The sequence below is a fragment of the Apus apus genome, chromosome 17, assembly GCF_020740795.1.
Source record: "Apus apus isolate bApuApu2 chromosome 17, bApuApu2.pri.cur, whole genome shotgun sequence".
NCBI lineage: Eukaryota > Metazoa > Chordata > Aves > Apodiformes > Apodidae > Apus > Apus apus.
The window spans coordinates 7,658,362-7,672,321 of record NC_067298.1 but is presented as its reverse complement, the minus strand read 5'-3'; the positions used below and the strand labels follow the sequence as shown (position 1 = coordinate 7,672,321).

At 41.7% G+C, this 13,960-nt stretch overlaps 1 protein-coding gene across 1 annotated transcript in view; it reads right to left on the bottom strand.

Moving 5' to 3' along the window:
* Positions 1-13,960, bottom strand: part of TOM1L1 (target of myb1 like 1 membrane trafficking protein) — a 484,861-nt gene that overhangs the window by 43,370 nt on the left and 427,531 nt on the right. Inside the window, exons 4-5 of the mRNA XM_051634947.1 lie at positions 2,867-3,069; positions 2,174-2,329 (exon numbers count right to left, since the gene is read on the bottom strand). The gene's annotated coding sequence lies outside the window, so the exon portion shown is untranslated. The remainder of the gene's footprint in view (positions 1-2,173; positions 2,330-2,866; positions 3,070-13,960) is intronic.

Sequence of the window (13,960 nt, the reverse complement as noted above, 5' to 3'; positions counted from 1 at the left end):
CAAGTGGCATCAAAACAGCAAAAGACCGAAAACCCACAACTATTTCAAAACCTACCTCCTTAATGGGCACAAGCCTCAGGACACTTATCTCCCTGATACACTGTTGGGCTGCTCATTAAGCACCGATAATTAGAGTACACCTGCTGTTTTGTGGAAATTTTAGCACTTGACGTTCACCTGCTCACAGCTGGAAGCTGCTGTGGGACCAGACCCGTATTTCAGAAATATAAGAGCAATTTAGGAACTCAAATCCCATCAGTGCTCAGTGGGTTTCTGCTCCTAACAGACCCCTGAAAACCCAGCCTCACCAACTGCCCTGCTGAACTTGCCAAGACTGCTCTAGGAAGCAAGGTGTACAGTAATTCTGTAGGTTAATGCCTCAGGGCCCCAGAGGATCCACTAGGAATGTCTTTTAAAAACTGATGCCATCAGCAAGACAGTCTGATAAGAAACTGACACATTTGCAACATTTCCTTCCACAAAATAAATTCCCTGCACTGAGACATTTTACTGCCTCTACTGACCTCACTTTTTTTCCCCTGAACATGCACAAGAGCTAAACACAGGGGCTGAGCTGGGTGCTCCCCTGTGTCACCCAAGTGAGTTGCAATGCTGCAGAACCAGAGCAACCACGAGCCTCGAGCCAGATTACAAGAGGAGTGGGTTTTCCAAAAATCCTTTTCATAAGTTAACAAGTTAACTAAGAGGGTACACAACCCTCTTAGTTGTCCAAACTTTATAATGCTTAAATGTCCAAGCTTTTATTTCCAAGAATGTCGTGGAAATAAAATAAACTTGACATGGAAAATTGCTATTTGGTATATAATTTTATGCTTTTGTCCTCTTCCATATTTTATATTGTTTTATGCCAAGCCAGTAGCAGTGATTCATTATATGAAATTGGAATATTATAGATTCAATAAGGAAGCATTTGTCTTGGTGACAGGAAAGGATCCTTTAGGTCACTGAGCCACTTCCCTGCAACTGCAGGAAATCATATAAAAGACACACAAACCAGAAATATCCTCAGAAGCTTAACACCATTCAGCAGTGAATCCCTGGATTTAAAAACCCCCAACTATCCCACAATAAGAATAAAGCTGTCAGAGGTAAAGACAAGCCTCAAAACTAATCCATGTTATAAATCTGTAACACAGAGCCCAGAAGCATTGACTGTGCACTAGGTCCTGGCAGTGGCAGAGATTTTGTGAGGTTCCATAAAACAAATATTCAAATCACAAATGTCTGGTGAGCAGAAAAGCCTGAACTCATGGACAAGACATTGACGTCCATGCATGTTGTCTTCTCTGTAGGGTCATTTTAAAAAAATGAAAACCCCTTACAGCCTTTTTCATCCAAGCTCCAGTGACCTCAGTGCCCTCCCTGCTGTTGTATAACACACTATGAACTTGAAAATGTTTCCTGTCTCGAGTGGCACCTGGGGCTGCATGTGTATCAGCTGAAGCACATGGGAGTGAAAGGAGCTCCCTAAAAGTAACAGCTGACAACAGTTCCTGCCATGGAGACTTCACTGTGTTCAATTAGAGTCTTATTAATCCACATGAAAGAACAATCAAGTCTTCCAGAGAGGATATCAAAGAGTAGGTATAGAATATCTAAAGGCAGGAGCTAGAGTGTATGAAGTCTAGCTGCTTTGAGGCTATGTAAACAGCCAAAGAAAAGTGCGTTTGCATTCTCTACAGATATCCTTGCAGTGGCATAACTGAACTGGAAAAGGCCCCAAGGTATCCTGAGAAATGAGATGCTATAAAACTAGTTGGGATCATGAAAGAATCTGGAACGCAAAATCTTTCAGAAAGTACCAAAAATCCAGTGACTTTGAGAGTTTACCTCTTTATGCAGAATAACTAATATGAAGATGGAGATAAGAAAAAAAAGATGGAAAACAAATTGCAAAACACTAGCTAAGCAGCAGAAGTGATATCAAAACTTTATGTCCTTTGGTTGGGAGTTCTGTTCATGTTTCCGTATAATCTGCAATGAAGAAAAAACCCACACATTTGAGGGCCCAGAATTAAGTTATGTGATTGATTTCCAGATGGTGGCAATCGGGAAGAGTCATACTGTTTTAAACTAAACATCATCTCAACATCAGGAATTGCTTAGTGTCCTTCAAGGACAGCAGATTGCCTGGCAGAGGTAAATTGCTTACCTGAAAATGCCCTGCCAAGCTCTCAGAGCATCAGCTGCACTTCACTGGTACAGAACATACCCTTGAACAAAAGTTTGTATCCAGCTCTATATGTACAAGTCTTTTTCCTTAGTGTTGTTCTTCTAATGCTTTGACAAGTGAAAAAAGCCCCAGAATCTGTGAAATGAACAGAGGGAATCATTGACCTTGGTCTATCGTCCCACCAACAGTTTAACTGAATTACGTATCCAGCTCCAAATACTCTTCCTAAGCAGATGTCTACATGTAAAGTGAATTATATCACATAGCCAGGTTTCACAGCAATCTACATTAGGGCTTGAGGAATTAAAAGAAAGTATTATTCCAAACATTTGGAGTGCTCTGAAGCATTTAAAGCTTTGTGCAGAGGCAAAGGGAAAACTTTTGGTTTGGATTAAATTGGCCAAGACCAGTGAGTGTTTGCAATGCTGCCTCTTGAAACAGGACAGGGCAAAAGTCCTGCTCTAAACTCAGCAAACTCATGCCCAGATCTTACTCATAAGATCATTCAATACTTGTCCAGTGACGTGCCATTTGTTTGTTTCTTGTAGTCTTTATATATTTTCTAATACTGAAAAGAGTACGCTGGGATTTTACAGAATGCCGGTGAACTACGCAGACTCTAGTGGGTAACTAGAATTTCTAGCTTACCAGTAAAAAGAGCCAAGATGTTACCTGGTTTGTCTGTGGACCCACTCCTTGAGGAGACAGATAAGGTGAGTGATGAAATCTTGCTTTCCAGGCAGGTGCTCCAAACCACCAGACACTGTTCACTTCCAAGGCTGCCAGCCAAGTGCAAGCTTAGAAGTACTTACCCATGTATCACTGTTGCAGCCTCTTGGGTCTCAGGTTGTATTGCTCTCTCTCTTTCCAAAACTCTAAGAGGAAAAATGCATTTAGAAGTGTTATATGTGAAACACACATGTCTGATTAGAAGTGTGATTACATTGCATTTTGATATCTGTCAGCAGTAAATGAGTTCTTATAGGCCAATTTCTAACATATGCACTCTCAACCCCAAACCTCACACATTTCTCAACCGCCATTGGAAGGTAATAACAGAAATCCATGTTTTAATTAATATTTTCAGTGCCTGTTCTTACAGCCATTATATCTTTTGGGAATGAACAGCTGAATCCATCATCCTGTCTTCAGTTGAATCTCTAGAAGTATTTTACCTGAACTTTGCTGCTTTTTTCTTCCTCCTACACAGACTTGCTATCTTTTCATTTTTATAACCAGGCTGTAAATTAACAATAAGGACATTAACTCAAAAAAAATTAACTCATTGGGGGGAAAATATACCAAAAGAATGCATCCTACTCCCCCATGTATTTTGACACCCCATTTAGCAAATTGTGTTATTATTGTAAGAGTGAGAGAAGGCATGTGAAGAAGAAAAATGTAGAGACACGTGTATTAAGTCTGCTTTAAATGATGTCAAAATTGAGTGCCAAAGCCCAGAGCTTTATCTCCCACACCAAAGTCCTGGATGTTGAAATGCTAAGGGGCAACTCTCATCACTGTGTCTGGTTGGTAACAACAGCTGCTGCTCATGTTTCTCTCAGTCATTAAAATGCACTGCAAGCCATCACACGTTGGCATTACTCTGCAGCTGCTACTGGTCATCCTTCTTCTTAAGCTGCTCAGACCAGGGGTATGGCAGCCCTATTTGCTGTGAGGTTTATTCTTAGCTACACAGGGGTGCTCAGCCCTGCATCTACCTGCTCACCACAGACTCAAGGCTGCAAAGGGCCAATGGGCACAAAACCTGTCACACGTTGCACTGAAATCAATGGGTCACGTGGCAGAAAAATCATCACTTCAGGTATTTTAAGGTATGTTCTTCTCTTGCTGCCAGATGCAAGAAAAACATGTTTCTCTTTTCGACGAGCCATTTGGTAGAGTGTTTGCAGTGAAAGGTGTGACAAGTCTGCACAGTGTAGGGGCTTCTAAAGGCTCCCACTGGAAACCCTGCCCCTGCTGAACTTGTGTGAGGTGATACTAGCAACAGACAGCAAGGAACCTTTGGTTTCACCAAAAAAGCTTGCAATTTAGGGGTGGTTTTGCCTTCAGGGAAAGGCAAGAGGCAGCTCTGGGCAGGGGCAGGGCAAAGGGTGAGCAGACAGAGAAACTCAAGGCCACATGATGCAGGGAAAAGCAAATGGTGTGAGGCTGCGTTGACTGCAAAACATGGTCACACTTAAAGATGCTGTCACCTAAAAAAATAACCAGGTATTAGAAAATCTGCCAACGACCCACACTTAAGTAGGAGCAGGAGTGTGACTACAGGCAGAGAACGTTAGCTCCTGTGCACAGAGAAGAGCAGCCATTTAGCTGCAGCAGCTCAGCTTGGCACAGGGAGCACCATGGGGTGTACCAGCTCCGGAGCTGCACTTCCCGCAGCTCTGAACACTTCCAGAAGGGATCTGGCTTCCATGGGAGCCAGAGCTTTTGCAACCATCAGCTTAGAAATGCCTCAAGAAAATAAAAACTGAAACCAAGGAGCTCCTAACTGGAAGGTTTTTTCAACTGTAGAAATGAAACAGCAGAATCTGATGGAAGTTTTGATGTTTCCTCTCAAATCCCACATTAGCATTTGCACTAAACAGATGTCCCATATTCCAAAGAAATGGCAGGTTTGGCACCTCTTCACGCTTAACAAATTTAATTATGGCTTCCAATGCAATAATGGAGCAACCTTGCTTGGCTATAATTGGATCTACAATTGGCACCAGCTTTCCTTCCCTCACTGTGCCATATGGGGACTGCAGAGCAAGGTGCTGCACATGCTCCTGCTGAATGGTACTGGGTCGAATCCGGGTTAGATTACAATACTACAGAAAGGAAGGGAGGGACAAGCAAAATGAAAAGTGGGGATAAACTCAGTGTTTTCCTGCAACTCTGTTTTCTCTGACCACGTTATCTGGGATCCAACTGGATGTGAGCTCCAACAAAACAGCTACTTTAATTAGGAGATCTCCCAGGCTGTCTGAAATAACACTATATTCTGGGCAGAAGATCAGGAGAGGCAGAAGAGCTGACATTCTCTGAATACAAGACAGTTCTAACAGAGGCACCAAGAAAGAAAACTAACCCTTTAAATTTATTCTGGGTGAAGAGTTTTCTCCTATCCCTCCTTCTTTCCCAGAGTCCATGACATTTCACAAGACTTGGAACAGGGTGGAAAAAACCCTTCCTGTCAACTTGCACTACATGTTTGCAACAGCATGGCAATTAATGAGAGTAAATAGAAAAATAATGCCTATCTTGAAAGTTGGTTACATAAAATATCCATCTTAAGCAGGCCAGGCAGCAGTAGCTATGAATTCACCTGCATGACATTTCCATTACAAGACCCTGTTTTCTCTTGTTAGTAACTTTGCCAGGTTTAAACCATTTAGGCTCCAATTCCCCTTGCTGATTTTCTGTCTTAGGCTGAGTTTGTCTGTACTGTTACCATGTCTGCATATTTATACCTAATTGAGATGGCTGGTTCTGATCCGGAGTGAAAAAAGCAACCTATAAAATAATTGCTTCAACAACTTCATAGCCCCAGAAAAGACAAATAACATTATGATAATACTTGGGGCATCTCTCCTGCCAGAAGAAGAGGAAAACTGACTATGTGCAAGGCAGTTGCTATTGAAAAAATTATCTGATGCTATTGTAAAACTGCTGATCTCCAGCCAGTGTCAGCAACATACACAGGTGATGTTCTAACCTCCCTTCATTTTAATTTTGTAATATTCTGACACACAATCATTTTCTTTCTCAGGTTGAAACTAATGGGACTTTTCCATTAAATTTATGGAGTCTCAAAGCCTCTTGTTTATATGTTTCTTTAGAATTGTGTCCCCCTGTGACACCTCCTATGGCACCATGAATTACAACCCACTTGTGCTACTTACGATTTGAAAGCCTAGTTTTTAGCCCTGACACGGATGAGCAGTCCCTTGTTCTTATTTCCCTTTTCTTTTTCCCAGTACTTTTTGCTTGATAATTTGAAATTATAACTATTACAGATTGAGAATAAAACATGAAATTACCCCTGATAGCACTGAGATCAGAATCAACACAGGAGTCAAGCCACACTAGGCTGCACAGCAGTTATCTCTGAGAGCAGGCCAGTTGACTCTGCAACTAAAGAATGTTGCCATGGCATCAGGCAGGTCTAGGGAACAGACTGGTATGACTAATTGCAGGAGGTACAACTGGAGGACAGTTGCAGATGACTGCTGCACTGGAATTTTTGGCCTCTCTATCAGAAAATGACAAAGCGGTTTATAAATATTAATAACGATTTGCAAGAGCTAAAAGTAAGGAAGAAAGCTGCACGTTACAGGGATGAATAGTGAAGTAAGATAATAGTGAAATAATGGAGTAAATTTGATGGCAATGTCTGTCCAGGGTTACACAGCAAGTCCTGACAGAACCAAGGCACTGCAATGCTTAGCTCCCTCCTATATTAAAAACCAGCCTCATTTTCCCCATTTCCCAGAGTGTCTGGGGGGGTTTCCTACCAACAGCCACAATGCACTGAGCAGCATAAGCAGCAGGCAGCTCTTGTTACCTATTTTAAAGACACTTCTTTGAGCATTTTAGACAGCAGCTAGCTGGAAGATTACCAGGGGGAGGAATAAGTTTTTATATCATGAGGGACCAGTCTTGGATTCATGTCCTCTTCTTTCCCCAGTTTATATTTTCAACAAAAAGAATGGGAGAAATTAAAATACAAAGTATTCTCGCTTCACCTTGGGGGAAATAAAAAACCAACCCAAAACAAAACCAATAATGAGAGCTGAAAACCAGAGAGTTCTGAGCTGAAGCTCCTAATAACTGTGCACTTCTGAAAACACTTGCAGACAGCTCTGTAGTGAAATAAGCTGCATGTTAACGCCGTCCTTGAAGCAACATGAGCAGAATGCTTAAAATCCAGTGACCAGGAATAAGGGCAGAAGTCTGGAAGATATATTTCTTCATTACCATATCTGGATGTGTTATGCTATAAAATAATTCAGTACTTTCAGATAGAGAAGAAAGTCCCCAGTAATGTCCTGGATGCCAGTCTGAATCCATATTGGGCCTTCCTGAGTTCTTAAGAGCAGAGACCCTCGCTTCAAGAGGCAGCATGTGGCTTCACACCTGCATGTCTCAGCTGCAGCATGTGCCAGTCCTCTGCCTGGCTGGTGGTAGACATTGCTGTTCAGCTGTCCCCAAAATGCACAGGGTGGTGAAGAGTGAGACAGCCCACAGCTCTGCCATCTGCAAGTATGAGATGGAGGTCAAGATACCAAGTGTCATGTTCACAGACTTCAAAAGTCTCTACTAAGCAATCTGTAGGACTGAAGCTGATATGTGGGTACATTGAAAATATTTTAAAAGCCTGTTTCTTCCTTTGAAGAAGTGTTTTCTTACCTGAGAGCTATCACTGCTGCAGAGGTTGCTATGGTAAGTAGTTTTCATTTCTTTGATTGAACATAACATTTCTTGAGTATGGCTGCTCCCAGGGCTTTTGGGCAGCTATAAATTTATACTCCAGTCTTTTAATGTAACATTTCTGGAATAAAAGGCTTGATATGAGACAACATAAAGCTGACAACAGCAGCTTTATACTTGCATGCTTCTCAGCACACGGCAGAAGTTAGCTACTGGCTCCGAGAGGACAGTGTTCCTCCATCTCTGTGCAGCCTCGTCCGCTCGCTGGAGCCAGCGCCCCTGAGTACACACCAGAGGCTGCTTCACTGCACAAGTGGAGGAATTCCTTTGTCTCACTAGGACATTTGCTGCAGAAGCAGATAAAAGACAAGGGGTGGAATGCTCCTAGTTCAATTATCTTAAAATAATAAGAGTTGGTGTCCATGTTGTCTCTTGAGCCCATTTTAGTTGAGCATGTTGATGTAACCTTCCCTAAGGTTCCTGCAGCTAAGATGATTATAGAAAGATTATCCTATGTCAAATTTGATGCTACAGTTCAGCAATAGCAATGTAGCAAAGGAGCTTCATGCCAGGTCCTGGACCCTGCAGTCTTGCAGTGGGAGACAAGGTTTATACTTGTTTGGAGGACAAGGGGAATTCCATATACTGCATCCTGCTGACAGAATGGGTCTTGCCCTGGGTATCAGATTGAGCTGGAGGACACTGCAAAGCTGTCTTTGCTACTCTAGAATAAGGAGAGAGCTGTATTTGAAAGAAGTAGCACTGGAACAAACATTCTTTTGGCCTTCCACTTAATGTATAGAAGATGTTCAGAAGCAGCTTTCTCACATACTGCAGTTTCTGTCTGCTCATCTCCAACAGTAAAGTGTCCATCTGACATGGCAAGCTATAAAACTCACCACAGGCTTAAGTCATGATGAATTCAGACTGTCCTAGATACAAATTTTATGTCAATATGTTTTACTTGTACCACATATTCATATGAGGTCGGATGCCTTGCACCCTATTCCTGAAGGGGATGCCATGGTACAGAGAAGCAGACTGACCAGCTTCTGGCAAATAGTAAGGACAACCCACGACTTTCATTTCTCTTGTCCTGTCTTTCATGGATAATGATTTAACCAAACCAGGAGTTCAGTAAAGTCTCACACATAATTCTGAATGCAACACACAGTGTAAGGGATTTGCTGTGTCATAATAGATGCAATGTCAGCACAATTAGATTTTATGTTGGCTGTATGTATAAGGAATATGAAAGAACCTGCTTTAAAACTGAATCAATTTCTAGCACATATATTTAGTGCAAAGTAAGAATTAAGACATTGTTAGAAAGACCACAGCCTCTTGCTCAGTTCCTTGCTCTTTCTTGAAAGCCCAGTACGTAGTGTGCTTATATATTCAGCAACAGGGGATATGCTCCAGCAGTGGAGGCAATATGAACAAGCCAGGAAAAACTCATAAGAAGTAGGAAATGGCTCTGCTTCTTGAAAAAGATAATTTCTGAGATTTTCCCCACACAACTCTGTATCTGAATCTTTAGTGATCTAACAGATATTAACCTACATAAAGGAGATCCTTATCAACCAGATGATCATCTCAGCTAAAACGAAGACCCATTTCCACAGGAAAAAATGCCGTTCAAATCTGTCTGCATTTTATGGTGCAGCTATTACAGTGACAAAGTTCATTATATTGAATATCTCAACAGCTTGTTGTGCTGCTGAAATAGCTCTGACAGTCTGGTCTAGAATCCTAAATTCAGGATCTAAGTCTGCAGCTGGGCAGGATCAAGGGCAAGATGTCTTGAGCTCAGTCCCTTTAACAATCCCGGAGATGAGATAGATGGAGACTCTTGAGTCACTGAATCCATTTCCCTTCTTTTATAGGAATATTGCTGAAAAATACATTTAAACAACCCCTTGAATGTCCCTGCCCCTACTCAAACCCCAGGGATGCATGTTCCCAGGGGAGCCTCCCCAGGCTCCTGGGAAAGAGCTGGGTCTAGTCTGGGCCTTTCACCTTCCTGGCTGCCCAAACCTTTACCCTGTTTTACACACACTTGCTTTTAAACAGCACTTGCAACAGCTTCACTCTTTGCTAAAATGGAAGCTGTGTTTGGCTTTTACAACCCTGGCTGTGATGCTGCTTACTCCATTAACAGCAGTTAGAGTCCTGTAACTGCAAAAAGGAGCTGAGTGCTCTCTAACTGGCACGCTGAGGGACCGAGCTCAGCCTGGGACAGCACCTGGAGGATGCGCCTCAACCTGCAACTTCCAGAGGCAATTTGGACTCTGTGACTAAAGCAGCATCATGAAGCAATTTTTCTTTGTATTGTAGCAGTATCCCATTTGTATGAGCAGGTCTTACAGAATGAAAAATGATGATTTATTCTCGTTTTAGTAGGAAAAATTCCCTCTCTTCATCAGTCTTTTATAAGACTGTAACAGACCTTCCGGAGAGAAAGCTGGGCTAAACAGCACCTGGTGGAAGTCTGTCAGAGGAAAGAAATAAGTTCCAGTGGCTTTTTGATTAAATTCTTATAGACAGAAATGAAAACCTCAGTTCCCTGATGCCTTGATATTGTAGTGATGGCTGTACTGGTTATTAGAAGGATATTCATGCCAGATGCATTTCTGCAGGTCTGCTCTATGCAACTTGCTTTACCTCTCCTTTATTCCTCCCAAATGTGAGAGAACCAGCCTAAATTATTCAAGGATCTTTGTTTTAAAAAATGGGAACTTACAGAGTTTCAGTTAGTGAGCTAGCTCATAAATTCAGTATTTTAGGTGTCAGCCCTTGGCAGAGAACAACCACCCCATTATATCATGCTGGGCAAGAAACTGTCATTTGGGTGAATCATGAGAATTGCTAATTCTATTATAATGTGTGCGGTATGAGACAGGTAATTCAGTGGGAGTTTAAGTTTCATCTTTATGGTGTCCTTCAGAAGATTATGATCCTTGCTGCTTTTCCCTGTTGTCTGCCCAATTTCCAGGGCAGCTGTTAAAAGTTTCAACAGCAGCAGTTAATAAAGACAAGCAAAGTATAAACCTCTGTAAAACTTATTCCTGTTTTGCAACTCCCCTGATTTCTGGCATTAGTATCTAACCATGCAAGACCCTCCACCCTCCTCACTGTGCATTGACCAACATGATGCAGTGCACAGGTCCTGGGGCTGTCCCAAGGCTTGCGTGGGCTTTAGTACCTGTGGGCCACATTCTTTGGGGTCGTGTCCAAAACCAGACACTCACATTTGGAGGTAGCTCAGAAAACTCAGATGCTCACCCAAGAAGGGAACAGACTTGTGTGTGCTCATGCTGGTGCTGGAGTTAGAGGCCATCCAGGAGGTAAGCTCTTGTTACCCATGAGCTCTCTATTTACACATTAAGTTAGTCAGGACTGCACTTTATTCTTAAGGCCTTCTTTGAATTTTATATTAGAAGCTATTTTTAGCCTAGTATATACGATCACAAAAATTACAATTAATTAGAGGACAACTATTCTTACTATGAACTGAAATTTTCACAAAATAAAAAAAAATATTCAAACAACAGCCCACCCTTAAAACAAATTCAAGGGCAGAGCAAACATCCTATCTGAACACTGCACACAAAGCTAACTTTTGAAGTAGGTTCTGGTAGCAAATATTTAATTTTGTACTCAATTGTTAGGTGAGGGATGTGGCAGTCAGTTCTATTTGACCTTAATCATTCTGAGAGATAGAAATGTATGTGAAAGATCCAAGAAATTCTGCCATCTCACCAACACACATGAAATATATAAATCTTCCCCCAGAGCAAATACATTTACACAGTTAAGGAGACAATAAATGAATGCAGACAGATTTGATGTATTAATCTACTGGAAATAATACACAAGTCACTAGTAGCACATTTAATGGGAAACTGTATGAGCCCAAAGTGTTGGTAATTTCAGGTTCATAATTTAAAAAGTACCTTATTTAATTAAATGTAAGGGAAGAGATAAAAAGCAAATTTGTTCTTTCCTCCACAAATGAAATAGTACTTCAAGGTGCAATAAAGAAAAAATCTGGCTATGCTGTTACTGCAGCCTGTGTTGGGATTGTTCTCGATTCATAAAATCTTGCATGTGTTTAGGTACTAAAGAAGACATTGATGCCAGGTTTTGTCACCAGTATTTGTGAGACAAGTTTATCCATTTTTGCATTAGCAGATGTGAATTGCTGGAGGCAACTATTAAGCACAAGTAAACATGTGCTGCCTTTTAAACACTGTTGCTGCTGTACCAGACCAATGGTATGATTATAAATACAGTCAAAGGGCTTTCTGTGAATTGTTTTAATTCATCTTCAAAGCACTGCTCTTGTATGTCCTTTCTTGCCTCCAATATGGTTCCTGAGCCTTTTGTCTCCACAAAGCCCAGTTTAAACAGTGGGGCAGGGAGTTATTCTCTGGTACATCTTACTGTGTATTTCTATTAACTGCCCCTCACCCTCGTTTGCAAGACACTGAACTACCCTTTTACTGCCCCTTCATAACAAACCAGAAGATGAGCAGAATAACCTGGGATTGAGCTACAAAGAGATTAAGGACATGTCTGAGATTGGGGAAAACAGTTCTAGGGAATACGGGCTTGTGTTTAATAGGTGCTGCAAGCAGTTTCGCCCACTGCATAGTACTATGTCAAGGCACTACTTACATCCAAAACTCCAGGGCTAATTAGCCCCCCGACCCTTGCCTGGTTCCCGTGCTGCTGCTCTCAGGCTGGCTTGCAGTGTCCCCATCGGCTTGTGCAGGACACTGTGCAGAATGGCTGGCTCAAGTCACTCCAGAAATCAATGGCACAGCAGGAAAAGACCCCACATATCTTTAATATCAGTTCCAGCTCTCTCATTCCCAAGCATAAAACCCTTCTTTTCCTAGTGCACAGCCAAGTATTGGAGAAGCTGCACAACTCATAACAGATACAGAGAAAAAGCAGCACATGCCAAACTCAATCACAAGAGTATAACTTAACTAACAAACTGTTCTGGTCCAGGGCAGTGGAAAATCTGCCCCCTTGTCTCTAACACTGTGATGGATCTGTACAAATACACTGTATCTGTATTAAACAGTTGAGAACTCAGCCTTGAAGAGTAAATGAAGTTTTTACTTGGCTACAAACAACCACGTTTGCTCATGTAAGAGCATGAGAGGCAGCCCCTGCTCAGGAAGGCACAGCAATAAATTCCAATTTTCTCTGGTCACCACTGAGTCTCCACTGGAAATCATCCTCACCTGCACTTCTGTGGCCAGTAACAGGATCTGACTCTTAACACATGAACTAGAGACTCTCCTAGAAGGAGAAATTCAGTTATCTACAACAACTAAAATAACACTGTGCAGCTTGTCATACCCAGTCCAATTGGTTTCACAGTTTTTTCAGAGACACCAGGGAAATACTCCATTCTTCAGTACAGCAAGAATCATCTACAGTATATATTGTTTCCTAAGGACTTGCTACAGTGATGAAGAAAAAGAAGAATAGAGACTTAAAACAAAACTACAAGCTTTCTACCATGACTCCCACCAACTTCTGCTACTGCATTTAAATCTAAAGCCATTTTCCCTTTGAGACAGTTACCATTCTCTTCTGTTTTCTTAAACTACTTGCTTTGACACAATTCTGCACTGATTTATACTTGCCTTTGACTTCACTTGTTTAGGCGTAAGTGATGGGAAAAATGGCTCTAAATGTTATTGCTTTAAACATTTCTTGAATCCATAGATAACACAGGCAGACTGACTTGGAAAGTTATTGTCATCTTTGTTTCCCAAAAATCACAGTAGTTGAAACCATTATGGTTTTTTCCATGCACAAACAAAATTCATATCCTTTCAGCTTAAATTATGTTTAGATGGTGAGATGCAGAAGCAAGTGCAATGACAAAGCACAGTGGGTTTCTCTCAATATATTTGGAGCAAAACCAAGATGGAGCTGTTTGCAGCACACAGCAGACTCCCAGGAAATTGCACTCACAGCACACAGCGGATGTAATAAATTTCCGTGCCTCCAGCCAGAACATCCAAGCTCTGGTTTCTCTGCCCCAAACAAGCAGACTAAGAGGGAGTTAAGATAAAAGGTTGGTTTTAAGGTTGTTTTTCTTCAATTCCTTGCCACTGACAAAGAATTCCTCCCGATTTTGTAAAAACTCTTTGTGGGCAGTTTGTTTGGCAGCTGCTGGTGCAGGGGGAAGCAGGGGTAACCATCCCGTTCCTCACAAACACCCTCAGGGCTCTCGTGAGCAGCACTGGGACTTTCTGCAGACATTGCTGGAGATAACAGCACTTTGAAGAGAGATTACAACAG